The 18,523-nt window shown below is 47.0% G+C and overlaps 1 protein-coding gene across 4 annotated transcripts in view; it reads left to right on the top strand.

Moving 5' to 3' along the window:
• SH3KBP1 (SH3 domain containing kinase binding protein 1) overlaps window positions 1-18,523 on the top strand; it is a 328,594-nt gene that overhangs the window by 817 nt on the left and 309,254 nt on the right. The window contains exon 1 of one of the 4 annotated variants that reach the window (XM_049643563.1): window positions 9,022-10,424. The exons of the other annotated variants lie outside the window; for them this stretch is intronic. The gene's annotated coding sequence lies outside the window, so the exon portion shown is untranslated. Of the gene's footprint in view, window positions 1-9,021; window positions 10,425-18,523 lie in introns of those variants that run through there. 4 annotated transcript variants of the gene reach the window in all.

The raw sequence follows: 18,523 nt of genomic DNA, 5'->3' as shown, positions 1-18,523 counted from the left end.
CGTGCCATCCTCGGGTCCTGAGCGCCTGACGCGTCTCCCTTGGCGCCCCTCTTCTTCCCGGCCCTGACCCTCTCTCTCTGCCTGCCTTCTCTCAGCCTGGTGAGCTCTCCGCTGCGTGATGCTCAAAGGGCACTTCCTACATCCTCTAAGTCTGAAGGCTTGGGGAACTGGAGCCGGTGATCCAGTCCTCGATTTACTGGTGGAACATCAGTTGCAAGTAGGCAACTAACCATTAGGCCCCCTGGGTCCCATCTGGTGTAGACTGGCACATTGGAGCCACCTTGCCCAGAGGATGTGGCACCTTATTGGGCAAAGGACTTGTGATTGCCTGGGCTAGTAATCGTGTGGCCCATCCAGTTAATGTTCTTGCTGGCAGCCAATCTCTGTCTTTCATGCCTTTGGCAGATAATTTTAGGTGTTTCTAGGCCAGGCATAGGAAGGCTGTAGATGACAATAAATCATAATAAAGTGAGACCTTTCTGTGGGCAGGTAATAGGATTTGAGTAGGCGAGTCCAACAGTGATAGGTAAGCGGTCATAGGATGCTCCTGAAGACGGATGCAGTGGAAAAGGGGAGGTTTAACCCAATCAGTTGTTGACAGGCAGTTAAAATCCCATTTGTGGTCACTGCCATAAATGGTTTTCCTTTTCTAAAGTGGTGGCCATCCAATGGCCTCTCAGCTTCAATGTCACTTTTTTCTCAGTGCCCTTCTCTGGTCCCTGCACCACCTCCAGTCTATATTAGTTTCTCTGTCACCCTTCTCCTCTAGCACCTTTTTAAAAAGAGCGGTATTACATATTTATTTGAGTGTAACATTTATCTCCCCTACTGTAAGCTCCATGACTGTAGGGACAGAACTGCGTGGGTGCCGTTTTGCTCGGCGCTGTTTTCTTTGGTGCTTGGTATGGAGCAGGCCCTGAATAAATATTTATTGAATAAATGAATGAATGAGGGGGTATGAAACCCTCCTACTTGGTGGAAGACAAAATGCTTAGCTCAACACTCTTGTTTTGCTTTGCCATCTAATAAGATGATTTAGTTTATTAACAGAAGCATATACTTTAAACATTACTGATTACTTGAGTAACAGGTTGGTTTTTCCTGAGGTAACTGAAAGTGATTATTTTGATCACCTTTCCTTTTTTTGTGGGTCCCGAGAGGGTTGGACAAAAAAAGAAGTTAGATCCAAATGTCTTCTCCTGTGGCTGGACTGTGCTTTCTGTATCTCAGTGGGAAGAGGAGTCCAGTTTAAGAAGAAACAGACCTGTTTATTATTCGAGTCTGAACTGTTTTCATTATCCAGAGCCTCCTAAGAAAATTAGAGACTGCTTCTGCAGTTTATAGTCCTTTCAAGCTTAATCTTTTTTATTTTTTTTATTTTTTTATTTTTTTACTGTAACCATTACAAAAGGGAGGGGGTGCAGAAACTGATTTTCATTTGTTTCAGGTGTCACTGCTTAGAGGCGATAAGATTAAAATGAATGCTGTCATTTAATTATTTAAAATGTTTATAGTGGGGCTTAAGATGCCCATAGTTGTTTATGGCTAAAGATCGCCTGCTATTTTCTTTTTTTTAAAATTTTTTTTTTTCAACGTTTTTTATTTTTATTTTTGGGACAGAGAGAGACAGAGCATGAACGGGGGAGGGGCAGAGAGAGAGGGAGACACAGAATCGGAAACAGGCTCCAGGCTCGGAGCCATCAGCCCAGAGCCTGACGCGGGGCTCGAACTCACGGACCGCGAGATCGTGACCTGGCTGAAGTCGGACGCTTAACCGACTGCGCCACCCAGGCGCCCCATCGCCTGCTATTTTCTAAAGCGTCTTCAGCAGTGTATTTGGGAAGAAGTACAGGTAGGTAACAGTTCATTCTGCATGTCTTCCGATGGAGCCACCTAACAGTGCCGTTTCTGAAGCAGGTGTGTGTGTACACACAGGCACCGCCCCCTTCCCCATCCCCATCCCCATCCCCATCCCCATCCCCATCCCCAAGTCTCCTTGGTTTGCAAAAGATTTGTTCAGTGTATCAGTTTGATACATTTGCGTTCTCACCTGGCCTGGGAATGATTTTTCTGTTGATGGCGAACACAGTAAAACTGTCTTATGTAGTCTTTAATCTGAAAAAATCCTGAAGTGAAGCCAGTTAGTTGTAAAATGGCCTCTTAATGGAAGCCCGCTCAGAATGTGCCCTCGGAACTTGCAGGCAGATGCCTACAGGGCCAGATACGGGCAGAGCCTCTTGTAATTATGATCACACAAATGTTAATGATCCCAATCTGTGAACAGTGAAAGATTTGCAAGCCCAGCAAATGATTTTTGTTTAGAAAATTCCAGAGTAACAACAAAGTTTGGACTGTTTTCAGCAATGTATTGTTTTGGTGAGAGATTGCTTTACGCTAAACTAAAGCAAAAATGAATGCAATGCATTGACCTTCACAGTCTAAAATTAGAATTGGAAGAAAGACTCCACCTTTATCATTCATCACCTTTACTTTGCCCCTTCACGTCCATCAGGACACAGGCAGAACCTTGCTACCTTGCTGGTTGCACAGACCTTCAGTTCTTTTTGCATTACTGATATTCTCTCATCAGCTCTTATGTTTGAAATTGTTTTTTTAAATGTTTATGTATTTATTTTGAGCAAGCGAGAGAGAGAGAGAGAGAGCATGAGCAGGAGAGGGACAGAAAGAGAGGGAGAGAGAGGGGCTCCCAAGCAGGCTCCTCACTGCCCGTGCATAGCCCGATGTGGGGCTCAATCCACCAACCAGGAGAATCATGACCTGAGCCGAAAACAAGAGTCAAGACGCTTAACTGACTGAGCCACCCAGGTGCCCCTGAAATCGTTTTAAAGCAGGTTGCATACAGTGGCCAGCATTCATCCATTCATCCATCTATCCATCCGGTATTTATTGACCTCCTGCTTTGGGCCAGGCATTGTGCTAGGAATGGGTGCACGACACACATAGACCTGCCAGCTTAGGCTTTTCCGGCTAGTGGAGAGGTAGGCCTGAGTGCGATACTCATGACAATATGCAGTTATAAGCCCTGGTAGGTCTCGTGAAGGAGATTAGAGAGGGGCAATGTGATTTAGGTTGCAGAGGGGTAAGGGGAATGTCTTTGAGGAGATTGTGTTTGAGCCGAAATCTGAAAATTGGGTAGGAGTCATCACTGCCCTCCAGTACCCCCTTCAACACATCCGTAGTGGAACAAGCGGTTCTGCTCTCCTGGCAGCGAGGGACAGCGTGCATCACAGGGAGCCGCGTCGGACAGGACCCGAGTAGGACTGGGCCTGTGGGAGGGGCTTTAGGGGAGTGTTTAAGTAAGCCAGGTGATCTCTGGATTGGATGCTGGCTGGAAGTGAGGGATTTCCACGGTAGGGGGTCTTCATACATCTTCCCGAGAAGCAGGGAAGACCAGAGAAAGGCTGTGATTGGTAAAGGAGCAGCAGTCACTCCTATTGGCCAGGATTCGGGGATGTGTGGAGACTGTTGTGGTTTGGACAAGGTTCACTTGTTCTCCGTGTTCGGACAGGATTACGGAGTGGTCTTGTTTTTGTCTTGTCCCATCCTGGTCACAGAGTGGCCTTGTCTGATGTTGGTGTTCTGGGGAAATTGCTTGTTCAATGGGAGACTGCCCGGCCAGCTCCCGGCCGGCAGGGGCTGCTTTTCTGAGTTAACTAAGAGATAAATGGGGGGAGGGAAAAGGAGTCGAGGGTGGGGGAGGGGAGGAGAATGCCTTTCTAGGTATACTTTGTGGCTACTTCCTTAATACGGGGCAGCTCTAGTGTGGGGACTGTTCAACATTAAGCACAATGGACAACTGAAATGCCATACCAGAGAAGAGATACAGAGTCACACGGAGCAAGCTGCTGAGAGCCAATAAGTCAGGATGGCTCTTAACGGGAAAGACGCAGGGCAGAAAAATACTAGAATCCTGGCATTGTGAGAGGAGAGTCTAATGCAGTGGTTCTCAGAGTGTGGTCCCCCAGCATCAGCCTCCTTGGGATCTTGTTAAAGATACAAATTCTCTGGCCCCAATTCTGCCTACTGAATGATGAACTGGGGTGGGGTGGGGAGCCTAGCAATCTGTGTTTTAAGAAGCCCTCCAGGTGGTTCTGATGCATGGTCAAGGTCGGGGGTAGACCTTCTTGCCGTGCAGGTGAGAAAGCTGAGGTCCAGAGTATGTGGGTCACTGAAGGGTAGTACCTGGGCACTCTGGTCAAATATAAGATGCTGTTACAAGTGACACATGGCCTTAGAGAAGGAGAAAAATATGCTCCTAGTTCAGAACAAACCTCGTATGGAATCACTAGAACGGTACAGTGTTGATTCTGCCGTGAATCTAGTCCATGCCAGACCTCCAACACCCAGGCATTAGTGACACTAGCTGGCTCATCTCAGTGTCTCTTGGACTTTTACCAGAGTATCACATAGGCCTTTGCCATCATCCTTCTTTGCCCTCCGTCCTCTTTAGAAGGGACGTTACGATACATTGTTAGCATTGTTAGGGTTTTTGATCTTTGTTCCTCATTTTCTGTACCGGTACCTGTATTAGTTTCTGATTGCTGCTGTAATAAATTACCAAAAACTTGGTGCCCCAAAATGCCATAAGTTTATTGTCTTTAAAGTTCTGGAGGTCAGAAGTCCAACACAGGTCTCACTGGGCTAAGATCAAAATGTGGGCAGGGCTGCATTCCTGCCAGAGGCTCTAGGGGAGAATCCCTTTCCTCGCTTTGTCGGTTCCAGAGTCTTCTGCATTCCTTGGCTCACGGCCTACTTCCATCTTCCAGGCCAGCCGTGGCCGGTCAAGTCTCTTTCGTAGCACATCCCTCTGATACTGACTCTTCTGCTTTTCTCTTCCGTGTTGAAGGAGGGCAGGAACTGCATCACTTTGGTCGTTGTGTCCCTGTGCTGGCACATGGGAAGCCCCAAGTTAATATTGATTGAATGAATTATTTTTCCTAACCTTCTAGCTAACTTTATCCAGGTGTTTCTTGGACACCTCAAACAGAGCATGCTACATGCGGAGCTCAGCATTTCTCCTCCCCGTTCCCCACTTCCTGGAGGATATCACTGCCTTTCCCACCACTTGCATAGGTGTTCTCCTCTTGGTCTTGCCTCCTCTTCTTTCCCATCTCCTCTCTCTCCATTCTTTCCAGTGTACAGTCAAGCCCAAATGTTTCTGGAATGCTTTAGAAACATCTCTGCAGATGCTTTAGATCCTGAATGCCTTAGCAAAGCCTTTGGGGAGCTTGGCGGCCACGCCTGCCTTTTTTCCATGCTTGTTCAGGCCTCTGAGCCTTTGCCATGCAGTTCCTTTCCATTCATGGGGAAGGGATTTCATTCTCTTCTCTGCCTTGTAGTCCCTCTGTGTTAGTTTCCTCTTGCTGCTGTGATAAGATACTACAAACTCAGTGGCTTAAAACAACATAAATTTGTAATCTTACACTTCTGGAGGTCAGAGGTCCAAACTGGGTCTTACTGGGTCTTACTGGGTTGATATCAAGGTGTGGGCAGGGCTGTGTTCCTTCTGGAGGCTCTCAGGGAGAGTCCATTTCCTTGCCTTTGCCAGCTTCTGGAAGAAGCGCTCACGTTCCTTGGCTTGTGGCCACGTCACTCTAACCTCTGCTTCTGTCTTCACATCTCCTCTTTTACTCTGAACTTCCTGCCTTCCTTTTACAAAGACCATTGTGTTCTATTGGGCCTACCTGGGTAATTCAGGCTACCCTCCCCATCTCAAGCCCCTTCGCTTAATCTGTCTGCAAAATCCTTTTTACCACAGAAGGTAACATTCACAGGTTCTGCGGATTCGGATGTGGGCGTCTTTGAGGGGCTGTTAGCAGCCTGCCACACCCCTTGTTCATCTTTTGAGGCCTGCTCCGAAGGGTGCTATATGACACGTCGTCTTGTATTAAGTCTGTTCATCTCTGACAGGGTGTCCCCAACTACATTGCCCTGGCTCATTGCCTGGCACACGGGAAGTGCCATATGTTACTGAATGAATGAATGAGTAACCCTTTCACCCAAGTATGGTTACTGCTTGAAATTCTCCTAGGCTATTGGCTGCCAGGAGTGTGTGTGTAATTCTGTAAGATCCCCCAGGCACGGTGTGCTGACAAGGTCTGTTTGCCGACAGTTCATGGTGGCCTGCACTGCAGTGGATGAGAAGGGTAACGCCACATGGCGCGTGGCTTTGACAAAGAACTGCAAGTTCAAGATGGAAAATTCTCTCTGGCAGTGGTTCTCAACCAGGGGCGATTTTGCCCCCCAGGAGGACATTTGGCAATGTTTGGAGACACTTGGTTGTCACAGCTGGTGGGGGAGGGCAGGCTGCTGGCGTCTGGGGGCCAGGGGTTGGGGATACTGCTACACATCCTACAATGTACAGGACAGCCCCCCAATGGTTATTCAGCCCCCAAAGTTGGGGCAGCCTGCTCTGAGCGTTACACAGATGGTTGAAACACCGTTTCCTTCCTTCATCATCAGCTGCTCCGGACACAAGGTTTCCTCTGGAGCCACAGCCTTTGTTTTATGAATAAACCCAGAAGTCACTGGAAAGCAGGGCTCTTTGGCATTCTTTCACCATTTTGTTCTGTGAGTAGAAAGTGTCTTAACACAGCTCATTGCGTCTCTTCTGTCAATCCCTGGGTTGCAGAGTTGTTAAACTTACTTCTCCCGTGTTTGGCTCCCCTGATGTTTTGCCTTCCTGGTGGGATGTTCTTGTGTGCCGGGTGGCAGATGGTGGGTCCTTCTGCCATTCACACATGGGTCTCTGGAACCGAAGTGCTAGAAAGGTCCTTGGCAGTCATGGCAGCCCACACCATCAGATGATGGAACTGAGACTCTGAGAGGCAAAGTGCATGGTCCCCTAGCTGCAGGGCCCGGCTCCCTTTAAATAGGAAAGAACTAGCAACTTATATAGGTAGGCGCTCAGTAAATATCAGGCTCCTGCTTCCCCCATTGAAGCTCTTTCTACTAGCTGTTTCCTTGGTAAATTAAAAAAAAAAAACAGCTTTATTGAGTTATAATTCACATATCTTACAATTCACCCATCGAAAGTGTGAAGTTCAGTGGTTTTTGGTATGTTACGTTATTAATTTTTAAAATCATGGTAATATGGATATAACAAAGTTTGCCATTGCAACCGTTTTTAAGTCCGCAGCTCAGCGGCGTTAAGTACATTTGCAGTCTTGTGCACCCAGTACTACTATCTATTTCGAAAAGTTTTTCATCACCCCTTCCTGGCAAGTTTCTAACTTGAAGCATAGAATCCAGATCCCCTGGGGGTTCCTGGCTGCCCAGGAATTTTGGAGAACACTTGGTGGAAGTCCAAGGGTCCCAGTTGAGATTCCAAAGGAATACAGGAAGAGGGAAAGTATGGTTTTGTTGTTTTTACATGTGTTCGGTCACCGTCTCCTTTGGGAGGCACTTCAGTTTGACTCTGTCCCTCCAGCCACCTCCCTTGGTTACATCCCTCTCGTCCTCTTGGGGGAATTGTGAATATCCTTTTCTATCCTGAAGCATTTGTGAGTTAGTTGCTTGGGTAACTTCCTTGGCAATTACTGGGATTCATCAGGATATTTCAGTCACGGGAGAAAGCACTGCACTGCCAAACTGACCCCTCCAATCCACACGTAGAGAGTCGAGAGTTGCATGTTTCTTTGCCTGAATTCCTTTAGCTGGCAAAGGTATGCGGGCAATCCGGGTGATTATGGGAAGTTGGTTTTCAACTTGATTGTTATTGTATGGGTAAATATCTTGCAGGAAAGCCAATAGTTTTCATTAGGGGACACTTCAGCAAAGCAAAATGTATCTCGTGGACCTTCCTGGGGTGATAAACTGTGCTATGTTTAGCTTCGGGAAGAAAAAACACTAATAACAAAAAAAAATCCTCACTAATATTTGTCCTCACTGAACTGCATTCAGTTGGCAAGAAAAGCCCAGTAAAGGCCTTAAGCTGATTTCCTTCCAGTGGCCATGGAAGTGGTGGGGCCACCGCAGGAGGCTGGCCTGCCCCCAGGTGAGAGACAGAGTGGCAAGATGAAGTGCTATTCAGTTCATACTGCTGTTTCTTCCTCAGTATCTTGGATTAAATGCTATAAATGTTGACGTCTCATTAATTACTCATTTTGCTTAACAAATTTAAGTCTTTAAGCACCGGAGTACAGCATGTATAGACACTTTAAATCACCGTCTCCTTAGATTTCAACTATTTATCAGTCGGTATGCAAGCACCAGCCCTTGTGTTTTTGCTGGATTTTTCTAGACTGTTCTAGACTTGGAAGACTTGGGGCCCTGTTCTAGGTCTGGTCCTCTGGGGCTGCACTAGTTTTATCCATCACACACCCACTCCCTGTGTGACAAGTCTTTAATTAGCTTAGTGTCCTCCCTAATTATTCCAGCTAGTTCTCATTTTTGTGCCTAGAGCTCAAAGGAGGTGCTTAAATATTGTTTTGGATAAGAACTGGGAAAGGCCTTCTTGGCTTTGCTGTCCCCTCTTCTTAGCCGGCTTCTTCACGGATATTCATTTTCTTCACCAGACTGTTCTGGATGCTACCTTCTGCTTGAGCATTTTACATGCTAGCTTCTGGGTAAAATTCATTTGACATGAATGGCTTCATAAATGGGCGTTGCCTTTCTCCTGTTGTGATCATTCAGAAATCAAAACCCTAAACCCCTCTTCATAACAAACAAAATGGGATCATTTTTCACTTAACCAGTGATTTCTCACTGCCCCTTTGTTCTCCATAAAATATTAGATGGACAACAGACGTGTCACCCCAAATACAGTCTGTCAGGTAGCTCATTGTTGACCCTTGAGCAGGTTGGGCCGAGCAAGTGGTGGGGAATTGATGGTGATGTTTTAGCTTAAGTGCTGCCTTTGTCAGCAAAGAAATGAAAAGAAAGTACTTAGCTGGGGGGGGGGAGGGGGCTGGGTCTGGGGTGAGAATGGGAGTAGGGGTGTCCCCAGTGGAGGAGGAATTTGCATTGGGAAGGAGTTCACCTGCTTGTTGGGGATTGAGACTATAGCTACTTGCTGGGGGAATTTTCAAAACATTTTTAAATGTAATTTCATTTTTTTGTAATGAAAAGTGCTCACAATGACAGGTCTCTTTCTGAATCTCAGCCCTCCAGTTCTCTGGTGATTCCTCCCCCGTCCCCTGACCAAGGCTGTCTGTGTTTTATTTCTCCCAAAATCTTCCGGGCAGAGTTCATGCCTGTGGCAGCGGACGTGTATTTCTGTTATTTCTCCCTCCTTTTATGCGATGAGGTCATGGTTAGTCGCGGATAGGAGAACTTCTGTGTAGCTGGTGGCTTCCTCCCCTAGGGATGTGCACTAGAACTCTATGTCTGGGTCCTCCTCGTCTGATTTTGGTGGACCGATGGGCATATTTTGGAAGAGCTCTCTAGGAGACTGTGCTGTGTACTCCTGAGTCTCAACTGGTCTAGGTTTCTTAACCGGTAGAAACTTTGTCCTGGATCTTAACTGATGGAGACCACGCTTCTTAACTGGGTTAGGACTCTCTCCTGCTTCATATTGCAGACGTGCAGTAAGGACTTTCTTCAAGTGAGGAGGCGAAGCAGAGCCTGTTACCTGGAAAGGAGGGCTTATTACAGGGTCACAGGGGCCTCTCTTGCACCCCAAGGGTCCCAAGAAGCCCCAGAACCAGGGATGGGTTAACTGCCCCATGTGCCATCTCGCCTTCTCTCCTCCCCTCTTCCCTGCCCCTGTCCCCTTCTTCTCTCTGCGCATTTCATTCATGGGGCATGTGCCGCAGTTCCAGCCGCTTGTTAAGAGTGACTTGATTGTTCATTCTAGTTCCAAATTCCCATTAGCCAGGCTGAGCCCACTGGAGTCCATGTCGCTCCCGAAGATACACAGGTGGTTGCTGTGGGCCCACTTCTAGGAGGAGAAGGACGCACCTGGTTCCAGTCCCCTGATCTGAATGAAGCCCTGTCCTGGGAGCAGTGCTTGGTGAGATGGGGGTACCTGGGGGCCGCTCTTGGGGCATGCACTCTATACGAGGATGCTTGAAAGCCGTAAGCCAGAATACCTGAAAGTGCCCTGTTACCCATTTTCTCTTGACAAAGAAAGGGGTGATGAGTGTGAGGTGGTGCTAGAGTCTTTGACATTGTCCCATCCATCTTTGGAGCCCCTTTCATAAGGCTCCCCTGAGGAAGGGCTCCTGGCCCTGTCGGGCACAGTTGTGCTTCTGAGTGATTAATGGGGTTATTTTTATCCTTTGAGACCCCAATCGTGTAAAAAAGCGTAGATGTGACTTCGGAGGCATTTGGATGGGTTGATGATAACACACTGTGGGGGTGGGGTACAGTTGTGACACTTTCTGGCTCTTTTAGGGAACCTGTGGGTTCTTAAATGGAGGAAGAGATGAAGACATTGTGAAAAACAGCCACTGCCTGGCAAGGTAACCGCCCAGAGAGATGAAGGGGAAAGGGGGCAGGGGACTGTCATCCAAAGTCTGGAGGGCTACCTCTGTCCAACCTCATGCCTTCTCTCCTCTCCACTTTTCTCCCCCACCCTTTCTCGGTCCCGTCAGCCATCTCTCATCCCTCACCACCCCCACCCACTCCATCTCTCCCTTCTACCCTCCCTGCCTCTTCCCTTCACATTTCCGGGTTGTCTCTCTCTTCCTCTGCTGCCTTCCAAGTAACCCCTCTTCCCACCTTCCCCCACCTTCTCCCTGCCACATTCTCTCCCTCCTAACTTCTCTTCCCTCTCTTTTTTCTTTGTCCCCACCCCTTCCTGCCCCCACCAGCACCTTCTGTCTTCTCCCCCCCACCTTCTCTCTTCTTCCACCCTCCATGTCACCCCCCACCCTCTGTCTTCACCCCTCTCCCCATACCTTCCCTTTACTCCTTGCTCTTTCCCCAATTTTCTCTTCCCTCAGACCCTCTCTGTCTGACCGTCGCTGTCTGTCTACCGATCCCCCATCCCCCCACCCTCTTCTGACCCTCCCTCTCTCCCACACTCTTTCTCTCCTGCCCTTCCCTGGGGCCCCTCTCTTTTTCCTCCCTTTCTCCTCTGCCTTTTTTTTTCCACCTCCTCACCGCCCCCTCCTCTCTCTTCCTCGCCCCTCCTCTCCGTCCCTCTTCTCACCCACATTCACCCTCCTACATATCCTGCTTCTCCACATCCCTGCCTTTCCCTGCCCTTCTTACTGATCCCTCATTTGCCTCTCTCCACTTCCTCCTCCCTCTCTTTTCCCACCCCTTTCCCTCCCATCTCCTCCCCAGCACCTCTTCCTCTCTTACCTCCTGGCCAGCTCTCTCTCTCTCTCTCTCTCTCTCTCTCTCTCTCTGTCTCCCTCCCCCAACTCCCGTTCACTGTCGAAACCCTTCTTCTCACACCCCTCCCATTGCTTCCTCAGAGCCCTCTCCCACTGCCATTGCCGGGGCCTCTGGACTTTCTACCAATGTCACCAGTGCACCGTCCACCATCGCCACCTCCTTTGCTCAGTAAAAGTAGTGTGGCCGGTGAGACTGGCTTTTATTCAGAGCAGTCTAAGGTCACAGAGGCCACACAAGGAGTGTGGTCCCCCAGGGAAGAAGAAACCTTTGAAGAGTGGTCCCTGAGAGGGCCTTGGGAGGAGCTCCCGCCATCGCTGGGGGAGGGGGTGGGGCACAGGCTCACCATCTCAAGGGAGGGGCTCACCTTCCAGCACCTGCACGGAGGGGGTGGATTCTAGGCTGTTTCTTCTTCTAGCTCCAATGTTCTCGAACCTTACATTTTTTTGTTTATAAATATAGCGACTGTGTTATAGGATTTAGAAAATAAGAAGCAGGAGAATTTGAATTGGTGACCCATACTGTACTCCGATACAACCACTGCCATTTTATTTTGGTGTGGGTCTTTTTCGGCTTTTTGCTATGTACTTGTAGCTATATGTGCATGGATTGTAATAAATATAATTGTATGGCCTGGTGTTTATTTACCTTCATAGTCATCTTCGAAGCCAGTATTTTTAGTTGCTGAATATCTGACTTCAGGATCTCGATTTATGTCACCATTTCCCTGTCAACTGAGCATTTATGTTGTTTCCATAATCTTGATATTATAAATAGGGATGTGACGGACATAATTTTCCTTTTTGTCCTTTAAGGAATTCAGGTTGTAGGCAGGGTGACGTTTTATATCCATTCTTTATTTCCATTACCCTCTGAATGACTAGAATGGCCGATGATGATGATAACGAAGAGGACTTGAGTCCATGGGGATTAGTGCATGTGGATCGGTGGGGTGCTTGCTGTCCCTGTGCTTGCTTTCAGTTTTAGTTCAAGAAACTATGTGCTCATATGGCTTCTTATCCCTTCTCCACTATATGTGCTTCCACCCGTGTGTGTGTGTGTGTGTGTGTGTGTGTGTGAGAGAGAGAGAGAGAGAGACAGAGAGACAGAGAGAGAGAGACAGAGACGGGAGAGGTGGGAGAGAGACACCTCTGAAGGAGACTGCTGCGAGGCTTTCATAGTCCACAGCACTGTACCCTTTCCAGTGTACCATTTTGAGGTGATTAATCCTGGTTTAGCATTCAAGTGTGAGATTAGGGTACACACAGTGAAAGGTGAAACGCTTGGGAGTTTGGTTCCTTCTCTTTCTTTTCCCCTTCCCTTCCTCCTTTGACTTTGTGCCCTGGCTGGCATTGAAAGGAACTTTGTTTCCCAGAACCTTATGGAAAACTGTGTCCTGCAGGCCCTGGGTCCTCAAGGTGACTTTATATTTCTCTGGGATATGGGTCTAAGTCCCGTGCTGACGAAGGAAATATCGTGGCTGTAATAACCCCTTTGTGGTTTCTGAGCTTAGCTTTGTGTCATTGTCATAAGCTCCCCTAAAAATATTATGCTTTTAGCTTCAAACAGTGCAAGGTAAGGCTGGTTAGAACCCCAGGATCCAGGCTAGAAGAACCATCTCAAAGCCTTGCCTTCATGATGCATCAGTTTCGTTAACGAACAGCATTGTGCTAAGTATGTATTCCTCAGCTGGCAAGTATATGCCATATGTCAGCTCATGTACCTGGCAAAAAATGAGTTGAGTATTTATGATGCCCTCTCAGGGGCAAGTTTCTGTGAAAGTTCTAAACTTCATAACAGTACATGATGGTGAGAGAGCATTGGTGACTACCCTGTACCACACACTTTCTCCCTTTGTTACATTTTCAGATTGTGAACATAAACCAGCCCGTACTGGTAGAATAAACAAGAGAGTTGACTCAATATTGCCATATACTGGAATTCAATTAAATTCTACAAGTGTTTATTGAGTGCCTGTTAAGTGTAAGATTCGATAACCAGAGGAACTCAGAGATATCTAAAGTTCCACTCAGTGACACATTTTAGTTAACTTTCATTTCCCTTAGTGGGAGGGAGCCTGTGATGTGATTATTTCATGAACCACACAATGAAATCAGCAGTTAAACCAAAGGCTGTTGGTTTGAAGAGAGTCTCTTTATCCAGAAAGAGGAAAGTTGTTAATTTGAGGAACACGCATCAAGTTAGAAGACAACTTTCTGAGATCCGGCGGTGTTTAGTCGGTCTCTGAACCTCCCTCCACCCTGGAGGTCTAGAGAGAAACCAGATAGAGCAGCGTTTCTCAAATGAGTAATGTGGAAGGCCCCTTGACAGGGAAAGTGGTTTCCAAGAATTCCTATTTTGTCTTAAATGTTTGAACGTGTTTGTTAGCTTTCATTTGTTTATTGCTTATTGTGGTCAACTATGAGTGACATAAAATTGACCATTTTTACCATTCTAGTGTATAGTTCAGTGGCATTAAGTGCATTCACATTGTTGTACAACTGTCACCACCGTCCTTCTCCAGAGCTTTTTAATCTTCCCCACCTGAAACTCCATGCTTCTTAAACACTAACTCCCCCTACCTCCCCCTCCTCCAGCCCTGGCAACCACTATTCTCCTTTCTGTGTCTGTGATTTTGACCCACTGCAGGTACTTCATGTAAATGGAATCATCCAGTATTGGTCCTTTTGTGACTGGCTTATTTCATTTGGTGTAAGGTCTTCAGGGTTCATCCATGTTGTAGCCATGTGTCAGAATTTCCTTCCTTTTTAATTGCCTTAAACTTTTTAATGACGACAGTACTGGAAAATCCAGGCACTTAGCTAGATATAAGCTCCTTTTGGCTTTTAGCTCATTTGTAAGTATAAACCTGGCACAGATTTGCAAATTAAGTATAAATTAACCCAGTAGAGCTGAAATCAACACTAATAGGAGACACGATGGTTCGTTTCAGAAATGACGTTGTTGCTGGTGATGTGACACGGTCACATCTGCTTAAAGTGGCACGGTCTTTTGAGTTCACTTGCCTCTCCCTTCTCTTTTGTCTTTTCACACTATGGTGAGAATCCGTCCTCCATACAGGCCTTTTCACTTTGCGCGATGCCTTCAAAACAGTTCGGAAAGTGATAAGGTATTTGATACACACAAGACTATATGTAATGTGGGTGGTGTCAAGAGTCATTATAAAATAGATACTCAGAACCCATTCTCTCAAGTGCACTCTGGCTCAGTCCTCTGTCCCTGCCTTCTCTGGAGGAGAAGACCATCATGGGTCTGGTTTTTGTTGTTTTTTTTTTTTTTAAAGTAGGCTCTGTAGAGCCCAGTGAGGAGCCTACTTAAAAAAAAAAAAAAAAAAAAAAGCCCAATGCCGGGCTTGAACTCATGACCCTGAGATCAAGAATCAGACGCTTAACCGACTGAGCCGCCCAGGCTCATGGACATCATGGGTCATCATGGGTCTTTTTAAAAACATCATCATTCCCTTCTTCTTTAACAAATAGTTTTAGCATTTCCACATACATCTCCTAAAAACATGTCATCTGGTTTTGCTTGGTTTTAGTTTTTTTTAAACTGGCACCAAACTGCAGAGACTTGTGATTTGCTTGTTGTCTCTCATTTTATAGTTTGTGTATTTATTATTGTATATTTATCCTTTCTCCTAGTGGTGGACTTTTCATCGCTTCCGGTGTTTTGCTACTATGAATGGACTTCCTATCACCATTTAATAGATGTCTCTAGGTACACGTGTAAAATATGTTTTTTAAAGGCGTATAGCAAGGAGTGATTTTGCTGGCTTTCAAGTTGCTGGATTTCCGAAGTGGTTGTACCAGAATATTCTCCCAGTGAATGAGTGGATGAACAAACTAATGAATGAAGAAGAGAACATATTTATTGAAGGAGAGAGTATATGGGCTTTAGAAGAGAACGCCACATTGGTTTTCAAAGTGTGTCATCTCAGAGTGTAAACATTTCTGCTGTTCCTGTGTCCACTGACGTTTGGTATCCCAGATATATTAGGGCTTAGGCTAAATGGCTGTCACAGAGACCCCAAGATAGCATAGCTGTCTATTTTCCTCTCGGGCGACTGCCTGCTGACCCCAGGACTGTTGAGGATGAGTGAATGGCTTTGCTCTGTAGGGTCATCGGGGTCAGGTTCCTTCTGTCTTGTTGCCCTCTCCACCTTTCGTAGGGTGTTACCTTTGTGGCGTGGTAGGAGCTGGTTCACCTTCCCTGGTCTGCCTTCCGGCCCAGGGCCCCAGGCGAGAGGAAGGTGGAGGGCGAGCATCTCCTCTCTTTAAAGGACGTGACTTGGAAACTGTCATTCCCCAGCACAGCCCATTGGTGAGAATTTAGCTACAGTCTCAGCCCTAGCAGCAGGTGGGTCTGGGGGATGTGATTTCCACCTGGCCGGCCGCGTGCCCCCCACACACCGGGGGTGGGGGTATTAATTTCTTATTCCTGCTGTAACAAATGACCACAAACTTAATGGCTTAAAATGACACAGAATTGTTGTCTTCTAGTTCGGGAGGTCAGGAGTCCACGATGGGTCGGCAGGGTTGCGTTCCTTCCACAGGCTATAGGGCAGGATCTGACCCCTGCCTTTTGTAGCTTGTGGGGGCCGCTACACTCCTTAGCTAATGGTCCCTTCCTCACCTCAGTCCAACCCCCTCCTCTGTCCTCACATCCTCTCTGGCTCATCTGCTTTCCTCTTCCATGTTTTAAGGCCCTTGTGATGACGCTGGGCCCACCCAGGTAATCCAGGATAATCTCCCCATCTCAAGGTCCTCAGCTTCATCTCACCTGCAGAGTCCTCTCTGCTTGGTTAGGTAACATATTCACAGGTCCTGGGAATTAGCATAGGGACACGTTTGGGGGTGCCATTACTGTGGAAGGAGGGAAGGGTTCTGTTTCTCAAACGAAGAAGGGGATACTGGGAGGTACTCATCAGTCTCTGCTGCATCATATGGCCGCACTTTTGCCAATCTCATGGCTGTGGGTGAATTTTGAAAGTATTAAATCGTCAGAGCTGGTGAACTTTCTGAAGACGGGATTTCATTCTCTTACCTTGTGATTCCCAGGGTTCACGTATCTAAATAACGACAAAAGCAAACCGTATATTGGAGGTCTACTTTTTTCCTCACGAGTGTCCATGCCCTCCGTCTGTCTTCCGTTTGCCGCATTCCTTTTGTGAAGGCCATTTCCAACCGCTGGCCTGCTTGTAGTTTCCTCAGGGAAGCCCACGGAGCAGCTGCCATCGCTAGGATTAAATACATGGTGTGTATTAGGAGCGTGGCACAGAGTAGGGGCTCAGATGAGTTACCAATAAACAGCCAAAAAGGCCCCACTAGCACACTGTGCCAGAGCCCTCAGATATGTGAGACCCCCTCATACATTCTGTGCATGTGGTAGGTGCACTGATCATACTCCCCTATCCCACTAGCTTTGGGTCCCCCAGCTTTTGTGTCCCATCTGTTTTCTGTGTGTGTGTGTGTGTGTGTGTGTGTATGAAAGAGAGACAGAGACACACGGATTTTTTGGGGGTGTGTTTTATAGACTGAATGTTTGTGTCCCCACAAAGTTAGTATGTTGAAACCCTAATCTCCAATGAGATGGTATTTGGAGGTCAGACTTTTTAAAAATAAATGTTTATTTACTTTAGAAAGATTGAGAGAGGGAGTGAATGTGAGCAGGGAAGGGGCAGAGAGAGAGCATGACAGAGGATCTGAAGCAGGCTCTGCACTGACAGCACCGAGCCCGGTCTGGGGTTCGAACTCACAAACCAAACTGTGAGATCATGACTTGAACCAAAGTTGGACACTCAACCAACTGAGCCACCCAGGCACCCCTGGAGGTGGGACTTTTGGGAGGTAATTAGGTTATGAGAGTGGAACCCTCGTGAGGGAGTTAGTGCCCTTATCAGAAGAGACCGAAAAGACCTTGCTTTCTCCCCCTCCCCCTCCCCCTCCCCCAGACACTGTATATGGATGCCAGGAAGACGGTTCTCACCAGAACCTGACGTGCTGGCACAGTGATCTTGGACTTCCAGCCTGAAGAACCGTAAGGAGTAAACGTTTGTTGTTGAAGTTACCCAGTGTCTGGTGTTCTGGTTAGAGCAGCCCATGCCAACTAAGACAGCATGGAAAAGAGCGGTGAACGTGAGAACTCTGGTGTATCTGTCAGTCCCGGACTTTGTCTTTGGTGGAAGACTGCAAATGTTTACAGCAGTGTTGATAAGACACAGAAGTTTTGGAATAAAACTCAGAAGGATCTGAAATTATACATTTATTCCTTCTATCAGAACAGCACTTGTTGGGATGAGCACTGTTGTATGGAAACCAGTTTGACAATAAATTATATTAAAAAAGAAATAAAATAAGAAGAATTCAGCCATTTATATGAAGAAAAAAAAGGAATGTAGAAATAATATGAAAACAAATGCCTCCAATGAATTCACAATGTCTTAAAATGGTGTGCTGAACTGAGTTGCCTGGACTGAGGTTGGGTGCTGGGAACACTGGGCTTCTGAGTAGTATGGTTGTGGAGAGGGTCTGTACTATAGATGGTGTTCTGGAAATTCAGTGTAGAAAATGATCTTAAGATTGTTAGGAGCTGTGAGAGCCACATCAGAATCTCATCGTGGCCTGTGGTGTTTTACAAATCTCAAATTGCTACTGTTTGGGAATCTGGTTGATATTTCCATAACATCTCAGATCCCTAGCTGCTCTTAGAGCCCAGGTCTTCTGGTATCCTTGGGCTGGCGTTCCTCCTTGGCTGCAGTTGTGGCAGCTCTGTTCAGGTGGGTGAACATGTGAATTTGGTTTGCCATGCTCCCCACCACTCCCTGTTGCCTCCCAGACATGAGCTGCAATTGGAAGTCAGTTGCTGGAGATAATCAGGCTTATTATGCTGTTGTTCCTGGATCTTCTTAACTTTTTGGGTGTCCTGACTACCCGAGTAGACCATTGAGTTGGCTTTCAAACACCCCTAACCTCAACACTGTGAATTCTCTCCTGAAATTACAATAACATTTTGCTCTCCTTGCTGGGGGCTGGATCATTCTTTCAGAGATAGTTGCCGAAAACTTGCAGGTCACAGGGATTGTGTGAACCTCTAGGTAGAACCGCTATTTAATGACTGACTCCAGGTCACTCTCCTTTGAATGTTCCTGTCACAACTAGCAGGGTTGGTACGTTGTTTTTCATCTGATAACCTTGGTCCC

The sequence above is a fragment of the Panthera uncia genome, chromosome X (genome assembly GCF_023721935.1).
Source record: "Panthera uncia isolate 11264 chromosome X, Puncia_PCG_1.0, whole genome shotgun sequence".
NCBI lineage: Eukaryota > Metazoa > Chordata > Mammalia > Carnivora > Felidae > Panthera > Panthera uncia.
This window is presented reverse-complemented; position numbering and strand designations above follow the sequence as displayed.